The sequence below is a fragment of the Pygoscelis adeliae genome, unplaced genomic scaffold (genome assembly GCF_000699105.1).
Source record: "Pygoscelis adeliae isolate BGI_AS28 unplaced genomic scaffold, ASM69910v1 Scaffold54, whole genome shotgun sequence".
Classification (NCBI taxonomy): Eukaryota; Metazoa; Chordata; class Aves; order Sphenisciformes; family Spheniscidae; genus Pygoscelis; species Pygoscelis adeliae.
This window is the reverse complement of record NW_008824982.1, coordinates 3,383,547-3,397,166: the sequence shown is the minus strand read 5'-3', so window position 1 is coordinate 3,397,166 and position 13,620 is coordinate 3,383,547.

Below are 13,620 nucleotides of genomic sequence, written 5' to 3'. Positions count from 1 at the left end.
ATTTCCACACCCAGGACTCCGACTGAATCTAATTTGCTGTGTGCTTCTGCAGCAATGAACTACCAAATTGTAGTGAGACTTACTGGCATATCTATCAGGTGTATCACAAGCAGTCTTGCATTCAGCCACCAGTAATGCGTGTCAGTAGACTACATATTCTCAGCCTATACTGTGGCTGATTGCTATTTAAATAGGTCTCGTATGTGTAGTTATAATGCTTAACTGCCTTTATAAAGCGTTTGGAGATCTACAGGAGGAAAGGCCCTGTGTCTTTGGGACTGCTCTGCACAAGCAAAAGGCCCATTGCATGGTCACCCGTGATTGCAGGGGACGAGTTCTGCAACCCACAGCATCACTGGGACTTCCCCACACTTCTGAAAAAATATAATCTCTACTATTAGCTTCACCAGGGAATCCGGGGATCCTGTTACTAAAAGGTAATGCAAAGAGATGGTGGATGGCATAGCCACAGTCCTAGATTTTTAGAATAAGCAGCTAATGCTGTAAAATGATGGATCAGAAATCAGTAGTGGATAGTCAGCCAAGTTCTGAGCTCACTTATACTCCAAGTAACTCCAGTGAAGTAATGAATTTACACTTGTCCCAGCAAATGAGATCAGCACTGGGACCATTTAACAGAGCAGATCCCTGGCTGGTGTTATTGTCATAGCTCTGTAATTATTAGTATCAATTGATGTTCTGACTGTTTGTAGCTTGAGTCATAACGCTAGTGTGTTGACAACTCTTTATCATCCAAATAATTTAGCTGATCAAGACAAACTATTGATCTATTCGTACTTTTCTTTATTGCTTCTTAGAGTGCAATCCTTATTTAGACTGGTGAGTGGAAATCAGTGGCATATTCCTATCATTACTGACATCAGTGGCGATGCCACTGATAGGGATACATGTGGTATGCCACATACGCCTAGCCCAACAAAGAACAACTTCTTATAAACACACGTCTTTACCTCATCCCTTCTCTCAGTTGGATTTTCAAGTTGTAATGATGGAGCTTCACACAATCAGGAATATTTACTATGGTTTGCCATCCCTGCAAGCTTACAGATAAGGTGTTCTGCTTCAAAAAAAATATTTATTTTGGTTACTTGGATTACTGCCTGGACAGGAAACGATGAAACAGATGTCGGGGAGCCGGATGAGTAATAGAATAATTTTGGAGAGTGACCTGAGCTGCTAAGAAGATGACACTTGAGAGGTCAGAGGTACAAAACATTTTCCACTTTCTTTCTTTCTGAACTCAGAGCTTGAAGGACAAGCTGTGTGTGATTCAGCCTTGCTGAGCTGGCGTGGTCAGTGCAGCTATTGTTTAGATCTATTCAGCCATTATGAAGGTCTTCAGCAGTGCCATTTCGGGGGAAAAAAAAGAAAAAAGAAAAAAAAGATCAAAAAAGCAAAAGTGGGGAGATGTATCACAGCTAGAGAAACTGTTTCATGTATTGTTGTGCTGTTACAGACATGGATTTACCAGAGAGGCTAAGAAACCATTAGCTACCCAGCCCGTCCCCAGCAGCACAGCCTGCACCACACAGCTGTGCAAGCTTCCCCCTCCCTCCCATTTAGCGAAGAGCTGCAGTCGGGGCTGTCCTAGTGCTAAGTGGATCTTGAATCATTATTTGTGTTACAGTGATAATGACAGCCCTTCTCAGTCCAGACGGGGAACCCTCCCCCCATGCCGGTGCTAGTCCCTGGCCAAATGACAGTGAGATGCTTCCTGTCCACAGAGTCTACAGCCTAAGCTGACAGGACAGAAGAAAGGTGTGTGGGAGACACCGTTGTTATTTCTCCTCCAAACTGGGAAAGTGGGGCACCCAGACCTGAAGGAAGTGGCCTGAATTCACAAGGGCAGGTTACGACAGGAGGGGAAGCCAGCAGCATCTCAGTCCCCAGGCACGTTGATCACAAAACCATCTTCGAACAGAAGTTTGTAAAATTGACAGCTCTTTACCCAGGTGTAACTGGCCTAGAAAATAACTCTATCCAGGATAACGGGGGCACATACAGACCCCTCCACCCTTGACATGCTGAGCAGCCAAAATCCAAAGAGCACAAGAGGGTACAGCACAGCTGAAAGGGTACCCCAAATAGACAGAAAATGAGTGTCCCCCCCATGGGTTTGTCACAGCAGGCCTGCCGTGACACTGTACCAGCTGCAGTCAAGACGACTTCTGTGACGGTAGTACCACAGCATTAAAATGCAAATAGCAAAGTATTCAGTTACTCTGCTTTTATTACTGTACATTGCAAGTTATCTGTAGCCAACAATTAGCAGACTTTCTGGGGATGCTGTATCTCACACTGAAAGCTCTTTGCTCCAGCAAGCAAGCACAGAATACTTCTTCATTTGCTTAGCTAAAAGTGCGTCTCATGTAGAGAATCTAGACAATATCAGGATCAAGCCACAACACAGCCAAAGAGGACTGAAACTTTCTATCGAAGTAAGATGCTGCCACCCTCGGACCAAAGTGAGGATTAGCAGAACCCCCATGGAGGTGAAATGCACTCTGAATGTCAGAGGAAAAGGCAAGACACAATGAACGTCTCAATGCCATGTCAATAATACTAAGTTACAGGGTTTTCTGGTACAACATACACCTTTGACTGGTAAGAAAGAGAGTAGAATAAATGATGACCATGCTTCCTTGAGAGCTTTAACACCTATTATTTTTTACTATTCTGTACAATGCTCTTTTCTTATAGATAAAGGCTTATAAAATGCTTCAGAATAAGCACATGTAGGTTCTGTGTATTGCTACTTGGCATTGAGAAATCTTTCTCTTGAGGTGAAAGACGATAGAAATGACATGGAACTGGAGAAAAAAAAATTAGTTGTTCAGATCAGAATTAGGCTAACACATGGAGCTTGGCGTGTTTTGTTGCTCATTACAAAGATGGCATGAATTTCTTAATACCTATAAGTTACATGAGCAAGATCAAAGAGAAGAAAAATGTAAAGGAATTTTTTTCTTCAAATAAACCATGGGAAAAGGACAGCCTGTTTTTTCTTTTCACCCTCACCTCAGAGAAACTCTCTGGATTCCTCTGGTATTTGTACAAATTTTAGGAATCTGGCAGAAACTTGGAACTATCCATGAGAAAGCCTTTTCCCTCAGCTTTGAGATTCGAGTGCCCTTCTCTGCCAGCTTCTTGGCAGTGTGACTCCATTGGAGTCAGGATCTCAGCAGCTCACCAGCCAAAACCTTACAGAGCCATCTGTAAGATGAGCTTCTGAAAAGTGGAGAGGGCATACAGCAACCTTAAGGAAGCCTCTGGCTACATTTACTTTGTTAAGTATTTGCGGAGAGGTGGGATGTCTGTATACACTCTGCACGTGACAGCCCAGAGAACTCTCACTTGCGGTTCAGGACAGCAGAAGGACGATCGTGCCACAGGTATGGCTGTCACCCTGTGCAAATCAGGCAAAAAATAAGCAGCCAAGGTTGTTTTGGTGGTGTAGATCAACAGAGCCCAGCTGAATGCCACAGGTGGTCAGGACCTCAGAGTCCACCAGATGGTACTCACAGCACTGTCCAAAAAGGACCTGCTACATAAATCCCAGGCGCTGCTTCCCAACAGGCGTCAGAGCATGGTACTTAGCTGTAAGATCAAAGCACGCCGTTCTGTGGCTTAGCGCACAGAGCAGTCTGTGCCTTCCAAAGAAACACAGCCAAGTTCCAATACTGGATTTCTTTCTGAAAATCAGAAATATATCTGCAGTCTCACAGGCAAGGCTTTGCAAAAAAAAACTTTTTATGTGGACATAAATACATTTATAAAATACAATATTTCTTGTTAGCAGGATTTCTTAATGACGACTTTAACTTGTTCTCAGACTTCAGTTAGGCTGAAAAAAAGTTAGCATAGCAAAGATCAGCTGCATGAAAGTCTGCACCAGTCTTTTTATGTGCAGGAACACATCAAAGGGCTTCAAGGGGTTTAATAATGGAACTATGACAGCCTGAAGAATAAACAGAATTTGAGTGGACAGATGCACAGGACTTAGAGCTTAATCTAGGAGTCTGCGACTTGCTGAAAGGATCCAATATTAAAGTAATTATGCATTTAAAACAATTACTATTTATTCTTCAAAGAGTCATACTCAAGTGAAGTAGCCCATTGTAAATTATTTCTGGTAATTGCATTGCATCTCCAAATTATATGTCTACATACTCTTTGAACTAGGCTTTCCAAAAAAAAACCCCAACCCACCCCTGTATTTTTGCTTAAAGATTACCCCCCATCTTGAATACTTCCCCTCTAGCTTATCATTTCCTGCAAGTGTAATATGGGGTGTTAGCCCTGAGTAAATACCACTAATTTTAGTTTCTGTCTCTAGGACAGAAGTCAGTTTAAGAAGAACAATTGCAAATGCCCGGATTGTTCAGTTACCATTGACTTTTGATAATCTGGGAAATTCTATAAAAGTATCTGTAGCAGAGCAGTCTCAGTACAGACTATCCTCCACGGAACTAGGGTCATTTTGGGCAGCTGATCTATGCCAAGATCCAGCTTACTGCCACCTATGCTGTTAGCAGTACCCACTGCTAGCTAGTTGGCAGCTGGCTCAGATGAGGCTACATGAGCAGCAGTCCCACTAGGAGTTTCATATTCGCAGTGAACACAGTGCTGATTCTAAATGCAATGGTTTGGTTTGCTGCAGACGGGACACCGCTCCTCCCAGTCTGCCTCGAGTCCACGAGACCTACTCATTCTACCCAGATAGTAACTCCTCATCCTTTCCATGCCTTGTTACACTGCCCATCCTCTTTTTTTCCATCTTGAGACTGTGTCTAAGGCTAGATTTATCTCACACAGGCATTGTGCTAGCTAAGCTAGCTGTCTCTTCTACCATATCAAAAGGGAAAGATCAGCATCTCCAGAGAGGGAATGTTACATCCACCTCAGACCCTGTCTCAGAGGAGGGAGACATGCCCATTGAAGAGTAGCCGCCACAAAACAGAAAGGCTTTGAAGCAAGATTAGAGACTTACTTTTGTATCATTTTCATTATTGTATTCTAAAGCAAGGACAGAATTCCCCTGCCTATAGAGAGACCACAGATGAGTTGCTTAGACTAGTTCTCTGGAGCTGAATTCAGTTGCCTAAACATTGGCATATATTGAGATTTGAGTTGCTGCAGGGTATCTAACACATCCTATGGCTTTGGCAGATATGATAGAGGACGTATAAGAAGCCTACTCTGTTCTGGTGTCGTAGCCCGCAGCCACACTGTATACCATCACAAATTGCACAGAAGCCTAAACTTATGCAACTGAAGTGAGTCTTTACTCTTTAGGCATCCAGACTTAGTTCTGACTACTCCCATGCTTATATTCTAAGAACACATCTTCTCTAGTAGCTGGTACAGTGCTGGGGTTTGGATTTAGGATGAGAATAATGTTGATAACACACCGATGTTTTAGTTGTTGCTCAGTAGTGCTTACACTAGTCAAGGACTTTTCAGCTTCCCATGCTCTGCCGACTGAGAAGGCTGGAGGTGAACGAGAAGCTGGGAGGGGGCACAGCCAGGACAGCTGACCCAAACTGGCCAAAGGGACATTCCATACCATGTGACGTCATGCTCAGTACATAAACTGGGGGAAAGCTGGCCGGGGGGGCCGCTGCTCAGGGACTGGCTGGAGATCAGTCGGTGGGTGGTGAGCAATTGCATTGTGCATCACTTGCTTTGTATATTATTATTATTGTTGTTGTTGTTGTTGTTGTTTTCTATTTCAATTATTCAACTGTCTTTATCTCAACCCATGAGTTTTCTCACTTTTGCTTTTCTAATTCTCTCCCCCATCCCACCGTGGGGGAGGGGAGTGAGCGAGCAGCTGTGTGGTGCTCAGTTGCCGGCTGAGGTTAAACCACGACAGTGCGTGATTTCCATTTTCTGGGTAACTAAAGCCTGTGAACTATCTATTCTACAGCAAAACCACAGTCAGAAGTGGGCACTTCCATTTTAGTGCAGGTAAGCCTGCTTATGACAATTATGTGTCATGGACCTCACAGTGACACTAGAATTACTGGGTTTTGCTTGTTACAACCTCTGGATAAATAACATGCTTTATTTACCTTGGGTAAAAAACATGGAGCCCTAAGTATTTACTGGACATCTTATGAGTTACTTGTATGTTAGTCCATGGCCTATTACAGAATTTAATTAATATGGGCATGAAGCATAAATATCTGAAGCCCTGATAGCATCTAGACCTCTTTAGGAGCTGTTAAACCCTTATTAGAAGTCATTTCCTTAAGTAATTTCCTAATTTGAAATACTTCAAGATCAACCTATTTCCTAAGTTCCTTAAAATTTCCTCGTAAAAGTTCTGGGTGCCATCTCAAGCCATTTGCAGTTTTTTAAGTAAGGGAAGTTTAAGCAGTCCATTACTATATTCCATAACAATATGAGCCATGCGATACCTAGGGGCCTTTTCCATGAATAAGGAAATGTGTTATTACTACATTTTCCCATCAGTCTCCTACTTTAATTCACTCTTCCTCTTGAAAGCACTTAGAAATATCTCAGCATCATCCCTGCCTTTATCCTGAGGTAAAAGTTATAGGATCCATACTGCCCGAGGAATTATGCATGGGGTAGATGGCTGTTCTAATTCGTCTTGTACAGCTGGCTCCTTTTCTTGGTCACCTGGTCTTCTCTCAAGAAGAAGTCTCCTATCTTCCACATCTTCCCTGAGTCAAAACCCTCGGTCTAACCTCAAGCATGGTCAGTTACCAGCACCCCTGTATGGGATGAAGGGATCTCCCCAGCATCTGGACATCCTGGTAGCACATTCCAGCTCCAGGTGTCCAGCAAGTTCGGTGGATCACACTAGCAAACGTGTCCTACTGCCTGAGGCCACCTCTGACCCTAGAACAATACGGCTTTTCCAGCACTTCAGGCAAGCGGGCTGTGGCTTTTTTAGTTCTTTATAATTCAAATTCCTTTCTCTCAACAACTCCTTGAGCTGATCTTTCCTGTGCTGTTTATAATTCATTTTTTTTCCATTTTGTCTTTTCCTTCTGCCTTCTGGAAAAGGACGCAAGAAAACAAGCATTTTTCTCTTGCTTTTTCTTTCAGCAATACTGTTTTTTATTAGTACAGTTTTTTTCCGTTAGTCAGCCAGTACTCATTAAAATGGCCTAAACTCACTGCTTTCGCTTCCTAGTGAGAAAGTGTTGCATGTGGAGTCCAGAGCTAACCTGCCCTGTGGAAAAGGTCTGAAGGGTCTGTCCAGATCCCAAGGGCACCCCCAGCTCTGCCTGTCCCTGCCTAGGCCCCCGGGGCTTCTCCCACCCTGTCCATGGCCCAAGACCTCATTTCAGCTGTCCATCCCTGCCCCAGCAATGCCGCAGCAGGGCCAGTCTCCAGCTCCTCACCGTGAGCCCACTGGTGGGCCACCCCATCCTTCTTCCTCAGGGTGAAGGTGAGAGGTGAGCACCTCAGAAGAAGGGGTCAGCACAGGACACCCTGCAGGCGAGGACACTGGAAAACACCTTCCAGGCGAGCATTGCAAATAAGACTGTTTCTTCTCCTTTGGTACCATGTCACGCTTGGTTTTTTCCATACTTTCCAGCTTTTGACTGGATGACCAGGAAATGTGTGGAATTTCCTTTTCTCTAGTTAACTAATATCATTACCGTGCTCTGGACAATCGGGTCTATCATGTAGACTGTTATTTAAGGGGATGTTTGGGACACGCACAGTCAACTGTATCTCAAATAAATGTGGCTATATTGTTCTACCTAGACACAGCCTAGCTCAGTGTAGCTCCATGTCCCACCTCTAACTGATCAATGGTGACATCTAGGAAAGGCCTATAAGGGAAAAGTATTCAGAGATACTTAAACTTGCAGCTTGTGAAAACAGGTACCTCAGGACATCGTAAGCCAGAAGTCGTACCCACATCTTAGCACTTAACACCTCTAGGGGAATTTGTTTACATTAATTCATCCAGCTGGTTTCTGAGTCCATTTGTGGTTTTGGCCTCCACAATATTCTGAGTTCCAAGATACGACTGTACGTTACAAGAAGTACTTCTGCCTGCCTTTAAGCTAGGTCTAGTGGTTCACTGTTGTCCTTAGAGTTCACACAAAGGCAGTAGTTACTTGAGAGCACAGCTGGGAACTCATAGCTGGGATGAAAACTGCCTCCAGTTCTTTTCAGCTTGGTCTACATCAAGGACCGATGCCATTTATGCTGTGTTTGTGAGACTCAGCAGCTAATATAGCATCCCACTTCAAAGGAACTCTCTTCTTTCTAAAGCAAAAAATACTGAATCTTCAGATTGAAACATCAATTTTATATTATACTGTCTTCCTGTCAGAGGAATGAGTTCAGATCTACTGCCATGGATGCACGTAGAAACTGGGACATGATAAGCAACAAACATGACTTCTGTCCTTAAAAGTTCATTTCTCCAGTAACACCTCATGTAATTACACATTGTACGTACACTGGAGAAGGGAGTAAAGGAAGTGCCCTAAAATAACATATATGCAGAAAACCTCTTATTCAAATACATAAGCAAATGCAGACCAAAATAAATTCATAAATACAGACTGAAAACCTGCAGACAAGGAAGGCTCTAAGGGTGGGTAATATGCAAAAGACTCTTTGTGAAAATATTACTAAAACTGCTATCGCTACTGCAACTAAATGACATCCTTATTGTCCCAAGAAATAAGTAACATGCTCATCCACTGATTTCCAAAAAATGAAGCCATGTAATGTTAGGATTGCAGTTTAAGAACAGTTGCTTCTGTTGTATCTTTGATTTTGGACATGAAAGTATTGTTTTCTCCTAGAATGAAAATGTGCAATGATGTGGTACTCTAGAGCACCTGTTTATAATTCACGAATATCATTGCTTCGCTCTGACGGTGCTCACTTAGTGAGGATATTGTGCTTTTATTACCACTATTTCAGCCCTGTTATTTAGACATTGATTAAGCATCCTTTGGGCTCATTTCCATAATTGTATAACAAGAGGAAATCTGTGTAAGTATCAATACCATGTCAAGTGAAGCTAAAAGTTTTTGCAGAGCATACCAATACCTTTTGCACAAAACCAAGAAATCTGCACTTCACTGTCAGCTGAAGCAAATAGTATGGCTTCTGCAGACTTCTCTCCTCTCCCTGCCTAAATGAGCCCATGAGTCTTGAGTTGCTCAGTTCAGCATTTCTGTTAATATCTTGAGCTGTCTCAACAAAAATGTGCAAGAGGGTTCAACCAAGCTTATTTCATATGTAAAGTGAGGTTCAGAACAATCCATGTGCAAAAAAAACTTTGCTCCAAGGCCAGTAAGTGATGCAGTTCAGTTCCTGTCATTACATCTAAAATATTTTAAAGAAGGCTGACAAACATTCTTGCTCTGTGAGCCGTATAATGAAATCTTCATCTGTCTGACATTCACAAGACATATACCACACCCTTTGAAGCAGTGAGAAGGAGGAACTCCTGGAATAGTTCACAAATAGGACAGGGGAATGGTTCCATAGGGTACCACTGTGAGATTAGGCTGGGAGGCTGTGAATGCCATTGCATCCTCAGAGTGCCCACAGAGTGTTTGCTGGATAGCATCTGATGGCTCATTTCCTCCCTTTTAGTAAAAACAGAGATGCCTTGGAGGTGCACCTGAACTATGAAACATGCTGCAGTTCAAAAAAATGCGAGCAGACAACCTCTATTTTAAAGTAAGGGAAAGACTGGCATTTACAGTCAACTTTTTCAGCGCTTAGAAAATTCTTGTAGAAGTTTAATGATAAACAACTTTCCTTTTTTAAAAAACAACTTTTAAAATCCAAACAGTCTCAATTCCCATTTAATAAAGTTATTTTTCTGCAGATTCTTCTGGAAAAAAAAAAATTAATGGACATATATTAAGAGACAAAAACATGCATTCTAGTCACTTTACAGTCAGCTTTTAGACAAGGCAATTTTCATGTCTTTACAAGCACAGACTTTTGAAACAAATGCATTGTGGTGGCTTCATGAGTGGAATATAGTTGTATGAGTTATACAAAGTGCTTTGTGAAAGATGCTTTAACCAGAAAGTTAGAGGTCCCTGTCGCCCGTATGGAGTGATCTTCTTTTGCCTGCATTTATAAGCAAGACAAATGAGAATGATTTACGAACAGAACCTTTTCTTTTTTCTACTCCTGTGCGCTTGTATGCTCGTGCTTGTGTCACATCCAGCTTGACAAGCCAAACATCATCCTAGCCCGGAGTTAGCTTCTCAGAGTTTCTTAGCAAAAATTGAACCCCATCATCTGAAACTGAGTTGCTTGGAATAGTACCTACAGCTTTGGCAGGTGAGAGGTGAGGTTGGTTTGTCAGGGAACTCTAGGAAAACGGGCTTGTGATCCTGCTGTTCCTGGGTGGAGGATAATAAATGTTCCCCCAAGCAGCTGCCTTCTCACACATTCTGACACCGCTGTCTGGCACCAGCAAATTTGATTCTCCCTGTCTCTAACACAGATAAGCTCAGTTATGGATCCACAGCCTTTTTGCCAAGAGCCTGCTGTCATAGGTGATTGACTGCTTTGCCTCTATCCAGAGCTGGCCTTGCCTCTCGCTCATATAGGAGGTAGCCAAAGAGCTACCACTCCATGAATGCCAAGCTGTGCCCTCTGTCCTCTATCCATTCTTATAGTAAGAGCAAAACAAAACAAAAGCATTGCCTGTCTCTTTACAATAAGTTTTTTACAGTAAGCAATAATAAAAAAACATCCATTTGTAGATATTGTGTTTGTTAGCATATATTCTGCCACATTTTACTGCCATACTGCCATACTATACTTCGGTGCCATACACCAAATCTATTTATTGGTTACTCTTTTTTGGGGGATCAAAGCAGTTTCAGAGTAAGAAAAAAGCTCCAGGCCATTAATTTGAACATGGGAACATTTATTTATTCTTAAACACATTTCAGAACCACTCACTCCAAGCTGGCTGTTCTGTCATAACGCAGACATTAGAAATAGCATATAACATACCAGACACAGCAGAAGTATCTTCACTCAACTTCTTTATGGAAGACAGAGGAATCAGTTGCCCTGATGGTTCAAATCACAGCAGAAAGAAGATACACTTGAGGGACCTAGAGAAGAGGTGGGCCTCCCTGTGATTTCAGCTTGAGCGAGTTGGTATGAATTGCACAAGATCTGCCTGGGTGACCTTGAATGAAATACTTGGATAAACGGCCAAAAGCTTGGAGATATCATTTTCCACTTTGCCTGTAAAAATATTCCAAGTGCCAAGAGAGAAGCTGTCAATGACACCACCTTTCTCTGGGCCACCACTTACTAAGTTCTTGTCAGTGAAAAACACAAAGCGGTTTTTATGCACAGTAGCTACACTGCAAGCATATTCCAGTCTCCTGTCAGTAACAGCACCTCCACAGCCACCATGAGCAGAGATGACATTGAGAATTTGAGTAGATTATAAATTCATAATTAAATGCAATGTGAATAAAACAGTCCTTTGGCCACGTGGCCAGCTGTATCCATTCATATACTCAAGCATACCGAAATCACAACTCCCAGGAGCTTTCCAAAGTCACAAACATGTTGCTTTGGAAGGAGAAGATTGTAACTGGGTTCTGCCGCACATGTAATGAAATAACCAAATGACAGAAATAACCAAACTGCTAAGTAAAAAATTAACTAATTAAACTTCTTCAACACAATCTAGTTGTTCCATAAAACCTTTTAACTATATTATGAACTAAAGAACATAGTTTAGGAAACATCTTAAATTTTTCCTTGCAGTTTGTTTTCTGAGAACATAAGCTTTACAAACTTACTCAAGGAATTTCAGAGAGAAGAATGAATACTGACATTGTCAGGAAGAGTGCTTTTTTTCTCTATAGTCAGATAGTAAGCACAAGTGATTGTATTAATTATAGACTGATATTATGCTGTTATCTCAGCTGAACAGATCAGAGTTCAGGCCATGAGCATATATCTACCAACCCGGTAGATATACAGAAAGCACATTCTAGATCAATGACATTGATCAATGATCCAAAACCTGAGTAATTAAATCATTATCTGCCTGAAGCTGCAGTCATACAGCAGTCTGAGAGAGCAATCTCATCGCTGTGAGAGGCATCAGCAAGGAAACAGCTACAGATGATAACTCTGGATCCCTTTCTACACCTGGCTCAAAACACTCCACTCAGAGGCACTGCTTTCACTTGAATTTATCTCACACGCTCAGAGCTGGAGTTATACACACAGCAATTAGAATTAGAGTCCTTCACAGGATGCGTGCATTTCATGATTGCTTTAACAGGTTTTTTTTTAGAACAATTAAATGTCTGACTTTCTAAGTGGATTTTCAGTTTTATTTCCATTTTTTACAAAAAATGAGTCAAATCACTGACAAGTTAACAGCTCTTTTTACTCCTCATTGTGCTGTGTTTGACTTACTGTGTTTTCATTGCTCTGAGTAAGCAAAAGGACCTTTTGATTTTGTTTCAACCCAGCAAAAGTAAAAATTAACCTCCATTGGTTTCTTTTGCCTACACCAGCTTTAACTCTGTAGTCAATATGTGCTTTAAAAAGTGAAGTAGGTGGGCCAGATGCCTTCTTCCAAACACTTTTCAGGAGGAAGTGGAACTTTATACCACAGTCAAGTTTATGTGAATTAGAGTATGCCGGATGAATGCTCTTTGAAAGCTTTTGCTCTGAATCTGTAAAAAGACAACAGCAATGGCTCCTTTCCAGCAACTCCCTATCGTATTCCATTCTGACAGCCATTTTCCAGCTATATCTACAGCGGGATCTATAACTTGAACAAGAGGGAAAGAACAAAAAAGATGCTAGAAGATTAATGATCTTTGGAACTATATCACCACAATCCCAGCTTCAGTCACTATAAACAGAAACACATGAACAAAATCAATATATCATGTTGGCCCAGTCACTGAATAAACTTTCTATAAACTTCAGAAGAATAGCATTAGGCTAACTTGGGACTCTGAGCACCACCCTGAAAATCAACTACAGCATATCCAAGAATCTTCTCAGAAATGCCCCTTATGATGCAGAACTTCCTCCCCAATTATCTGTTCCCACAAAGAGTAGTAAATGTTCTTCGCTTGAGCAAAGAATCATTGCAAACTCAGTTTTGCTAGTATGACTGCACCAGCTGATGCGTCTGAGGGATGCACGGTAGCCCCATTTTCCATACAGTCTGTCCTCACAGAGAAGCTGTAGGTGTGCAGTACCTGGTAATGCTGGATACCTGGAGCACAAACAACTTCCCAGATGTCTACACTGATCTCAGCGTCTGTGCTTTTGAGATGTCAAGTAAGTACCCGACCTAGAATGCAATGTGGGCCAGTAAAGATATGATGCAGGTTAACCAGAGCTGCCCTTTATGCTAAAAGTTTAATCTTTTGCATTCTTGGCACTTCATGCTGTAGGTGAGATACCTGTCCCACCTGGCACTTCATCCCTCCCTCTTCTAGAACCAGGGTATCCAGCAGGAAGGATTCAGCCAGTGTTGCCAGGATTTTTGTTCTGTCCAGACCCGAGCATGTGAGGAACATGTGTCAGCCTGGAGTGAGGATCTGAGAAAGACCTCAGTGT